Below are 11,557 nucleotides of genomic sequence, written 5' to 3' on the forward strand. Positions count from 1 at the left end.
GGATTTTTAATGACCACAGAGAGCCAGGACCCTGGTTTAACGTCTCATCCGAAGGACGGTGCTTTTTACAGTATAGTGTCCCCGTCACTATACTGGGGCGTTAGGACCCACGCAGACTGCAGGGTGAGCAGCCCCTGCTGGCCTCACTAACACCTCTTCCAGCAGCAACCTAGTTTTCTCAGGAGGTCTCCCATCCAGGTACTGACCAGGCTCAGCCTTGCTTAGCTTCAGTGGGCAACCAGTATTGGGCTACAGGGTGATATGGCTGCTACAAATGTACATTTGCGATATTTCGATAAATTACACAGCCCTAATCTCCAATGACACTATTTCCTGTTTTGCTTTCAGGACTACCATAAGATCATCAAACAGCCGATGGACATGGGCTCAATCAAGAAACGACTGGAGAATGACTACTACCGTAGTGCCAGCGAATGCTTGCAGGACTTCAATACCATGTTCACCAACTGTTACATCTACAATAAGGTGTGTTGCCATGGAAACATCCCGCAGTGCTCATTAGGCATTACCTAAAGGTTAGAGCAGAAACATAGTCATTTCATAAAATTGCTGTGTTATTAAGCACTAAAATGAAATGTGAGAGATTCAAATGTTTATAGGTGAGATATGGAGAACATACGCCATTTAGTACTTATTTGAAGTAGACATACTATGTTTAAACTGATGTCAGAAACATGTATGTATAATATACATCCACGTACACTAATGTTCGAAAGTTTGGGGTTTTTAATTAGGCTTGCCGCGATAGACGGTGCTGATGGTGATACCGTTGTTAAGCCGCAACACCGGTTACGTCACTTGTCCACCGCGGGACCGACCCTCACCGTCGTCGAATTGCCACTATTTGATAGTGAAAGTAAAATGCGCACACCACTTTTGCAAGCTATTTAAAAGCAAAGGAAAGCGAGGAAAAGAGGAAACGCCCCCGCCACCACGGGGATACCGGTATTATCGGTGTTGTCACACGTCGATTAACCGGTGGGAAAATTTCCTCACCGTCACAAAATTTTTAATAAGAAATTATAAATTTTATTCCTCAAGGATGCATTCAATTGATCAAAAGTGACAGTAAAAACATTTATAATGCTACAAAATATTACATAAATAATAAATGCTGTTCTTTTGAAGTTACTATTCACCATAGAATGATGAATGTGAAATGTGAAAATGTGAAAAATGTCATGGTTTCCACTAAAATATGAAACGGCACAACTTTTCAACATTGATAATGATCAGAAATGTTTCTTGAGCAGCAAATCAGCATATCAGAATGATTTCTGAAGGATCATGTGACACTGAAGACTGGAGTAATGATGCTGAAAATTCGGCTTTGCATCACAGGAATAAATTACATTTTAAAATATATTCAAATAGAAAACACTAATTTTAAAGTGTAATAATATTTTAAAATTTTACTGTATTTTGATCAAATAAATGCAGCCTTGGTGAGCATAAGATTTTCCAAAACATCCGAACCCAAACGTTTGAATGGTAGTGTACATTTACATATCAACATCGGTCTATCAACTGATGCCGCTGTTAAAATTTTCTACGGAAGTGTATAATGTGAATCGCTTTTCAGCCTACAGATGACATTGTGCTGATGGCACAGTCTCTGGAGAAGGTCTTCTTACAGAAGGTTGCCCAGATGCCCCAGGAAGAGATTGAGTTGGCCCCTCCTACCCCTAAAGGCAGAGGAGCAAAAACTATCAAAGGACGTCGAGGCAGAGGTAAGTTACACAGTCATATAGTCTGTAGTGTCAGATTTGTAGCTAATTGTGGCCAAGAACGCCTGTTCGGACAGGAAGATATCGCCTGACTGACATGTAGAACAATCAGTCAATCAACAAGTCTGTCACTTTTGCAAAATGTATGCTTTATTTCCATCAGGAGGAGGAAGTGCTACGTCGGCTCACCAGGTACCTGCCGTGTCGCAGTCAGCATACTCTCCTTCCTCACCCGACACACCAGATTCACGGTTTTCCACCCCACCACAGACCCTGCTGAGCAACAGCGGCCCTCCTCCACCACTGATGATCGCACCACCCACCCAACCCACCGCAAAGGTTCATACACATAAGCTTCAGAGCACCACTATGTGATGTTTTACATGTCTGATACTGGACATTATCTTCATCCGGCTCATCTGGAGTTACTTGTTGATCCATTATGTTATGTTATGTTATGTTGTTATGTAATGTTATGTTACGTTACGTTATGTTATGTTATTTGCTTATTTTTTTATGTTATATAGATTTCTATTTGGATATTTTAACATTATATATATATATATATATATTATTTAATTTTTTTTTTACCGTATACACACCCCACTGTTCATTAAAAAAAAAAAAAAATGAAATTAATACTTTATCAAGAATGCATTAAATTGCTCAAAAGTAACAGTTAAGGCTTTTACATTCTTAAAAATAAATGGTTTCAAATAAATGCTGTTCTTTTTAACTTTTTAATAACAAAAATTAATTTTAAAAATCCTATAAAAATGTATCATAGTTTCTACAGAAATATTAAAATAAACTTTATTAATCATAAACTGATTTCAACATTGATAATAATAATTAAAAAAAAATGTTTCTTGAGCACCAAATCAACATATTAATAAGCATATAAATGATTTCTGAAGGATCATGTGACACTGAAGACTGGAGTAATGATGCTGAAAATTCAGCTTCACATCACAGAAATACATTACATTTTAAAACATATTCAAATAGAAAACATTTATTTTAAATTGTAATAATATTTCACAATATTACTATTTTTACTGTATTTTCTATCAAATAAATGCAGCCTCTGTGACTTCCTTCAAAAACATAAAAAATGTTTACTTCAAATTTTCTACATTTTGGGTGTTGTGTATGTAATAATAATTATGTATTATTTATTTTTATTTATTTAATTACCTAGTAATTATAATAAATCAACTACTATTTTATACATTCATATGATCAGTATTTAGTGTACTTACAGACTATACTAAATACACCATAGATTTAGTCCATGCTACTTGTGTGCTGTATTCCAAGTCTTCCGAAGCGTTTCGATGGAAATGAGCAGACTGAAATTTAATTGATTATTCACTAAAAATGTTGCCATCTGCTTTTAAACATTTTTAGCTGCTGGTTGGTTCAGTTGAGTATGTAGTTATTACTAGCACTAAATGAGAGCCTTATGTCTCTGTTCTTTCTTCAGAAGAAGGGTGTGAAGCGTAAAGCTGACACCACCACTCCCACTACACTCAGCTTCCCCGTGACCGCAGCTGCTCGGATGGGAGGCATGGGAAAAGGTCACGGATCGGCCGGAGAGATGCCCCACTCTCTGTCCTCCATGCCTGTGGATTGTTTACCCAGCATGGGCGTGAACGAGCCCACCCACCTCCAGCCCGTCCTAGGGCGACCACTGTCCCGTCGTCCAATTAAACCTCCACGTAAGGACCTGCCCGACTCAGTGCGGCCCCATCAGCCCTCGCGGCGGGGGAAACTAAGCAAGCAGCTTCGCTACTGCAGTGGCGTCCTTAAAGAACTGCTGTGCAAAAAACACGCGGCGTACGCCTGGCCCTTCTACAAACCCGTGGACGCGTCAACACTGGGCCTGCAAGACTACCACGACATCATCAAACACCCCATGGACCTCAGCACCATCAAGGTGACTTGCATGAACTACACGCACACAGTACTGGTGCTGTTTGGATGGTCATGTATACACCTTTTTTATATTTTACATTATTTGTTTTTGTTTTTTTTGTGCAGTGATTTTAAGTTGTTTATTTTTGTTAGAGATTTTGCTAGGATTGTCCTTTTACAGATGTAATATTTTTAATATTCTTCCCTTTGTCTTTCCACAGGATGTGTTTGAGTTCCGCTTCGCAAAGATGCCTGACGAAGTTTCGGAGGAGGAGGAATTGTCTCCCATGCCATTAGGACGGAACATGGGCATGCTGGGAATGCACCATTCCTCCTCTTCATCATCCTCTTCCTCATCTTCCTCCTCCTCTTCCTCCTCGTCGGAGAGCGAGCCGAGGAGCGACAGTGAGCCGAGCAGCGACAGCAGCCCGAGTTCTGACAGCGAGGAGGAGAGAGCTCAACGCCTGGCCCAGCTGCAGGACCAGGTGTGTACTCAGGTACACAAACCTTCCTGTTACGCTCTACTTCATACATGCACATTACACAGCATGAAATCAAAGTCCTCTTTTACTTTGATAAAACTCTCTCGTCTTACTGTGCATGGTTCATTCATACATCTTTATAAATACACACAGTACTGGTGCCGCCTTTGTGTCGTTTGGATGGCTGTGTATACATGCTTCCACTGCAGATTTTTAGCTCTGGAAAAGTTCTGGGTAGCATTAAAGCAATCTGAGGTGATGTAACACTCCGCCTGTGTTTTGTGTTCCTCAGAGGAAGATGGATGAGCGTGAGTACAGAGATGCCCAGCAGTTCAGTGCTGATGTCAGACTCATGTTCTCCAACTGCTACAAGTACAACCCACCTGATCATGATGTGGTCGCCATGGCACGAAAACTGCAGGTACATGAACTCAACTGCCTCTGCCGTTTTGTATAAAGATGCATCAATATAGAGATGCTTAATTCTGCTTCAGTGCAAAATTGTTATGATGCTAAAATAGGCTTCTGTTTTTGTGCAAAGTGTTGCTATGTAGTAATTGTTTGATTTGGCTGATAGCTAGAATGGTTTATATATTAATGCCATTTTTTGCTTCTATTATCAGCCTAGTCAAAGCGAGAGCTGTTAAAAATATTTAAAATACAATTTGAAATAATTTGAAATATTTCTTTAATAATTTTTATTTAGGTAATATCATGTATTTTTGTTCTTATTATTTATTTTAATATTTGAAATATTCTTATTCAGCTTATTTTATTTGAAAATGAGGCCTGATAACTGAAAGTGATTCAGATTAATTATATTAAAGTAAAATAAATATTTAAAATTTTATATATATATATACAGTATGTATACAGCAGCCCGAGTTCTGACAGCGAGGAGGAGAGAGCTCAACGCCTGGCCCAGCTGCAGGACCAGGTGTGTACTCAGGTACACAAACCTTCCTGTTACGCTCTACTTCATACATGCACATTACACAGCATGAAATCAAAGTCCTCTTTTACTTTGATAAAACTCTCTCGTCTTACTGTGCATGGTTCATTCATACATCTTTATAATAACTTATATGTTAATCTAAAGGAAGAGTGTCATGACTGTGACTGTCATAACTCGATAGTAGCTTTGAGCTTTTAACATGTAGTATATGTCTGTGCTTTAGCTCAGAGCGGTACATGAGCAGCTGGCAGCCCTCTCCTCCGGCCCGATTGTCAAACCTAAAAGAAAACGAGAGAAAAAGAAGGACAAGAAGAAGAAAAAGAAGCCAGTGAAACGCAGAGGAAGTCGAAGTTTGATGAGTGATCAGCGGGAGAAACCTTCCAAACTGCCTAAAAGCAAATCCAGCCATGCTTCCCTGTCATCCACACAGAGCAAGAAAGGCCCTGCAAAGAAAAGCAGCAAGAACAAGTTTGTATTTTTCTCATCACTTGTTCTTACTGTAGCTGTGGAGTAGCTGATATGAATGGGAATTTAATTATTCTGTCCCTAATAGTTAGTCCAAACTAGTTTTGTTACTGTTAACTAAAACTAAAAATAATAAAAATCATTTCCGGTATAAATAAATCTGAAATACAATTTAAAAAAAATATATATATTAGATGAAAAAATTCTAAGAAATTAGAAATGGTGCCTTGGCAACTAACTGAAATAAATAAGTTGAAGTTGAAGTACAAGAATTATTAAAACAGAAACAAAAATAAATTGAAGCTACATAGAAATATGTTAAAAATCATGACAAATTACTATAATTAAAAATGAAAACTGAAAAAAATAAAAGCTAATTCAAAATATGTTATTGAATATTAGTATTATAAAAGTATATAAACAATACCAAAACAACACTGGTCCAAACTGTATTTTTATAGGTCTAAATATTTTTTTTATAATTCTATGTGATTTTAATTAATAATAAATAAATACAAATTATAATAATACATTTTTAATAATTAATAATACATTAATTAATCATTAATTTAAAGAAAAATACACTTTAAATACATTCAGCTTTAATACATGTATCGTTATCTAAAACATATTTCATTTTTCATTTGATCATTTTTAAAGTAGCAATTATTGCAACAAAAAATATTTTAGCTACATGTTATGAACAACCAGTTGTCTACACCAATTCAGTTAGTTAGTTGTTGGATTAATTCAAACCAATAACAGTAGACTGATTCAACACAATAACCCAGATGCTGAAGAACCATAGTAGCATTTAGTTAAAGATCTAAACCGGTAACTAAAATGTTCTCATAAGGAGCAGCAAATCTTCATCTACCAGCCCAGATCTTTAACCAGCAGCTTCACCCTCCCTCTGTTCACTATTACAAGTCTGTTTATTTTATTTACTGGCAGGAGCACAAAGAAATCATCCCCATCTCGTTTCGCAGCGGCTGCTGACGTCTGCTTGCCGCACTACGACTCTGAGGAGGAAGAGGACGGCCTTCCCATGAGTTATGACGACAAGCGGCAGCTCAGCCTGGACATCAACAAGCTGCCCGGGGAGAAACTGGGCCGCGTGGTGCACATCATCCAGTCGCGGGAGCCCTCGCTGCGCGACACCAACCCCGAGGAGATCGAAATCGATTTTGAAACACTGAAACCATCCACACTCCGTGAGCTGGAGCGATATGTGATGACCTGCCTGCGCAAGAAGCCCCGCAAACCATATGGTGAGCTGAGATTTAATGCTTGTTACCTGTGACATCCTGAGTAAGGCTAGATGAGAAATCAATTTTTCATATGCATCATTATTTGCAAGTGGTTGCCAACTCAAACTTGCTGTCAAAATGAGTTATGATTAGTGGTCTAAGTGTAAAAAAAAAACTGTTTATTATATGTGATATATATATATTTTTTATCATATAATTCATCCTTAAGTTATATACTTTAAAATATGTCTCTGGTCTTATTGTGCACAGTTCATTTTTATAAATGGAAAAGTTTTAGTTCTATGATGTGTTTTTTCATAATCACCAAAATGTTGACATTTTAAAGTTAATCTTTGAATTATACTGATTTAGTTTTAAGTATTCAGATTTGTTTAAATCTTAATATATTTTAATCAATAAACCTAGAAAAAAATATATAATTTAGTAAATGTTATGTAAAATAAATACACATTTAATTTACATTTTTACTTCATCTTTAAATTAAATAGTTTGATATCATATATATCGGCATTATATTTGTCAGTGGCCACTCTGCTCTCTAAAATATCAGCATCGACCATCCACAAAAAAAAAAAAATCTATATTGGTTGACCACTAGTTATAATGCACGTTTTAGCTGGAACTTTTTGTTGTGCGATGCATCAAGTGTAATCGAGATGTGTCCTGTGTGCAGTGGTGAAGAAGGGAGGAGGTGGGCAGAGCCGAGAGGAACTGACTCTGGAGAAGAAGAGAGAGCTGGAGAGGAGGTTACAGGATGTGAGCGGACAGCTGAACTCTGCTAAGAAACCCCAGAAACCCAAAGGTAGGGCTGAAAGCAGCTTCTGAAGCACTCTGCAGTATGTTCTCTAGCTGCTCTATTATGTCTTGGTGTCTGGGACTCAACAGTAAGTCCGGTCTGATGGCCTGAGGCTGGGTGTAATCGAGGTTCAGGCCAGTGTTGCCTTTATGGGGTCAATTTAATATGTGTGTGTGTGTGTGTGTATAGAGCTGATGTTGAACAAGCAGACAAGAACCGAGCGAGCACAGGTGAAAAACAGTACACACAGGACAAGATCTTATGCTCAAAAACAACTAGAAAGGAAAAAAAACTGCAACAGAGATGCAGTTCAACAGATACTTGGGGCTGCATGATTAATCAAAGTAAAACCAAAATTGTGTTGATTATGACTTGATGATTATGGTGTTTTCAGCATCTAAGAGCGGCTTGGTTCACAAATAATGCCACTCCACACAAACTTGCAATTTGGGAACGAAACATTTGCCAACCATCTTCCCTTGTAATGAGAAGTGCTTATAAACCAGCTGTTGCCATCAAAAGAAAAGGCTTTAAGGGCTCCCTGTGCTTTTCCAACAAAATAAAAAAAGCTTGATTGTTTAACATTTGAAAATAAAGAAATTAAGCCATAAATATTCGTTTTGTAATGTTACAGCTCTATTGTAAAAGAAAATAAATTATATTTGTAATTATTATTATTATTATTAGTAGTAGTAAATTATATATAAAAAAACAATGAATATTTCAATTGTATTAAAAAATTTATAGAAAATATTAAAAGTATTTCATAGTAATAATGCTAAATACTTTTTATACCATTATTTTTAAGACATTTTATTGCAATAGTAATATTTCTTATTTTGTTAAAAAAATTATTTTATAATAAAAAAACAAACAAATATTTTAACAATTAATATTTCAGTTATATTAAAAATATTAAAAATAATTATAGAACATTATAATAATATTTACATTATAATAAATAATAAAATAAATAATGGAAATAAAAAATATTACAATTGTAATTTCTTATTTTGTAATTTATTTGATAATAATAGTAATAATTTTTTTTTTTAAAACTCATTACAATTCAAAATGAGAGTTTTGTGGCTTTGTTTGTATGTCTGTTTGCTTTAAGGTCATCTATATGCTTAAAAGCTGACACAATTTATATCTTTTAGCAGATATACACATTTAAAATGTACAGCATTTTCTCTCAGGAAAACAGACTAAAAATATGAATTATGAATTATTTTCACAGGTGCAGACCAATTGTATAAGTTATATATTGTATAAATCCTGTAGGGATTTATATAAAATTATAATGTAAATCATGTAGGGAGTTAGGTTTTCAGTAAATTATATTAATATATTTTTATCCATTGTATTCTAAGCTATTATAAACATGTGAAAAGTATATATTTAGAAAAAAGACAACTTTTTTCAACAGTTGTCAATATGTAATACAAGTCTCTGGTGTCCCCAGAATGTGTCTGTGAAGTTTCAGCTCAAAATACTCCACAGATCATTTATTATATAATTTTATTATTTATTATTTAATTTTGAAAATGCCTATTTTGAGTGGAAGCAGAAACACGCTGTTTTTCGGGCCTGTGTCTTTAAATGCAAATTAGCTGCTGCTCCCCGCCCCCTTTTTCCAGAATAGAGCTGCGCCTTTACAGCTCGTACCTGCTAAAAACATCTGTTTTGGTTCTGATTATCATGTTTATCACGCTGAAATCATGCGTTTTAAACCATATGAGTTTAAACTTCTGATATACGGTTTTCTGAGAGCACACGGACAGAAAGCGCTGGAAAAGTCAGATTTTCATGATATGTCACCTTTAAGACACATATTTAGTCTTTGAGAACAAGCTATTTGTTCATAGTAATTTGCCATGTAAACCAAGTCGACAGCAAAGCTCGCTATTGTTGAGCCCTGCTGGGTTACACCCGCAAAACCAGTTTCCTTCACGAGTGAAAACCGGTTTGTTTTTATCTTTCAGTGGAGAAGCCCAGCGGCGCGGAGCCTCACGCCATGGCCTCGCGTCTCAGCGCCAGCAGCTCCAGCTCAGGCTCCTCCTCCTCGTCCTCCTCCTCCTCCTCATCTGACACCAGTGACTCGGACTCCAGGTGAAGAGGACTCTGGGAAGGCACAGGAAGTGGGAATTCTGGGATGCATTCAGAGCTGTGGCCTGCCGTACAGACACGTTCTTTCCCGTGCCTCCTGAATCCCGGAACTATGTTTACTTCAGTGTAAAAAAATGTATATACCATGTAGGATTTTTTTTTTTCTTTTATAAAGAAGACTTTTACCAAAATGCCCATAATGGGAAAGTGCGTAATCATAACTACTTTTCTTAGTTGATGAAATAGCTTGTTGTTTTGTTTTGCTTCCATCTTGACCGTTTAATTTAGTCTTTAAACATTTCTTACTTCTTTTTGCATTGCTTTAAAGATCAGGGCCAGTATTTAGATCTCTGAGCAACCAAAACTTGCCTGAAGGTTTATAAAGGACCTTTAATGGGGAAATGCGAAAGAAATGACAGAATTAAGAACAACTTTGCATTTGCATTGGCTTTAAAACGTTTAGGTTTCTGCACTGCGATGCACTGGACTGTTTTGGGATTTGTTTTGTACGCATGATATATTCAGTAACTTTCCATACGGCTTTGCAATTCGTGTGAGTGAATGAAACTACTCTAGTTTCATCTTAATATTGCTTTGAACTGTAAGAAATGGATTTGATTTGATTTTTTACACGATTGAATCAATGTCAAATGACACTTTTTGTCATAAATCTGTCTGATTAGGCATCTGTGAAATTGTAGTGAATATATTCATTGAAAAGAACAGCCATAACTGGACTGGAGGAGATGGACTGGATTTGTTCATGAGCACTAGAGAAAAGCTGCTAGATTCAGTGGTTTGAATTAGCTGTTTAAGTTGAATGTTAACTTGAGAGATCTGGTTTGTAGAGGACACTAGAGGCTTCGCATTTAAGCAATAGACCGTCATTTATTTCTTGTATATATGGAGTCCGTAATACCATGTTTTTGCTTCTGCTGCTTTCTTGTTTGTATTTATTTGCATTGCTCTAACCTCTCTTTTCTAGAATATTCTTTTTGAATATATAAGACACATGGCAGATCATTGTGACCCAATATTCCTTATCTGCAGTATAATTAAGAGTTTATGTGCTCCGGATTATACGTTGCTTTTTATTTGGATGGAAATACAAATACAACAAGTGAACGTTTGAAGTGGTGTTTCAATATTTTATTTCATATTTAATTTATTTTTTGGTTGGTACAGCTCAGCAGCCTTGCAAAACAGGATATGCTAGGAAAAACGATGTGGGTGTTTAAATAGTGCTTACAAGTAAATGTAGTCACTGCAACAACAAAAAATTAAGCACGAGTGCTTTCGGTTTCGCTCAAGGCATGAAGAAGTTCTGATTGCTGGTATTTTTTGAGCGCAAGGTTCACACAGTCTCAGAAAACATTTTAATATCAGGATTTTTTGGGGAAATTTATGCTGTAAAATATCTCAGTGGCAATTTACATAACAAATCCAACCATCAACTATCCTTCGAAATTGAATGAAAATCACTTATAAACAAGCTGTTGTCAACAAAATCAAAGCTTTAACGGCTTCCTGTGATTTTTCCAACAATATAAAAGCTTGATCGTTTAATGTTTGAAAATGAAATTAGGACCATAAATATTAGTATTGTGATTTTACAGCTCTTCGATAAAATAATAATTATTATAATAATGTAAAAATTATTATACCTTTATTATTATTTTTTATTTTAATAATATATATATATATCTATTTTAAATAAATGCTCTTCTTTTTAACTTTTTATTCATGAAAGAATCCTGAAAAAAGTATCACAGGTTCCAAAAAACTATTAAGCAGTATTCATTAAAATATGACCC

At 36.0% G+C, this 11,557-nt stretch overlaps 1 pseudogene; it reads left to right on the forward strand.

Moving 5' to 3' along the window:
* Positions 1-10,735, forward strand: part of LOC107715580 (bromodomain-containing protein 2-like) — a 15,221-nt pseudogene extending 4,486 nt beyond the window's left edge.
* Positions 10,736-11,557: the final 822 nt, after the last annotated feature.

The sequence above is a fragment of the Sinocyclocheilus rhinocerous genome, unplaced genomic scaffold (assembly GCF_001515625.1).
Source record: "Sinocyclocheilus rhinocerous isolate Xijiao unplaced genomic scaffold, SAMN03320098_v1.1 scaffold2165, whole genome shotgun sequence".
Lineage (NCBI taxonomy): Eukaryota > Metazoa > Chordata > Actinopteri > Cypriniformes > Cyprinidae > Sinocyclocheilus > Sinocyclocheilus rhinocerous.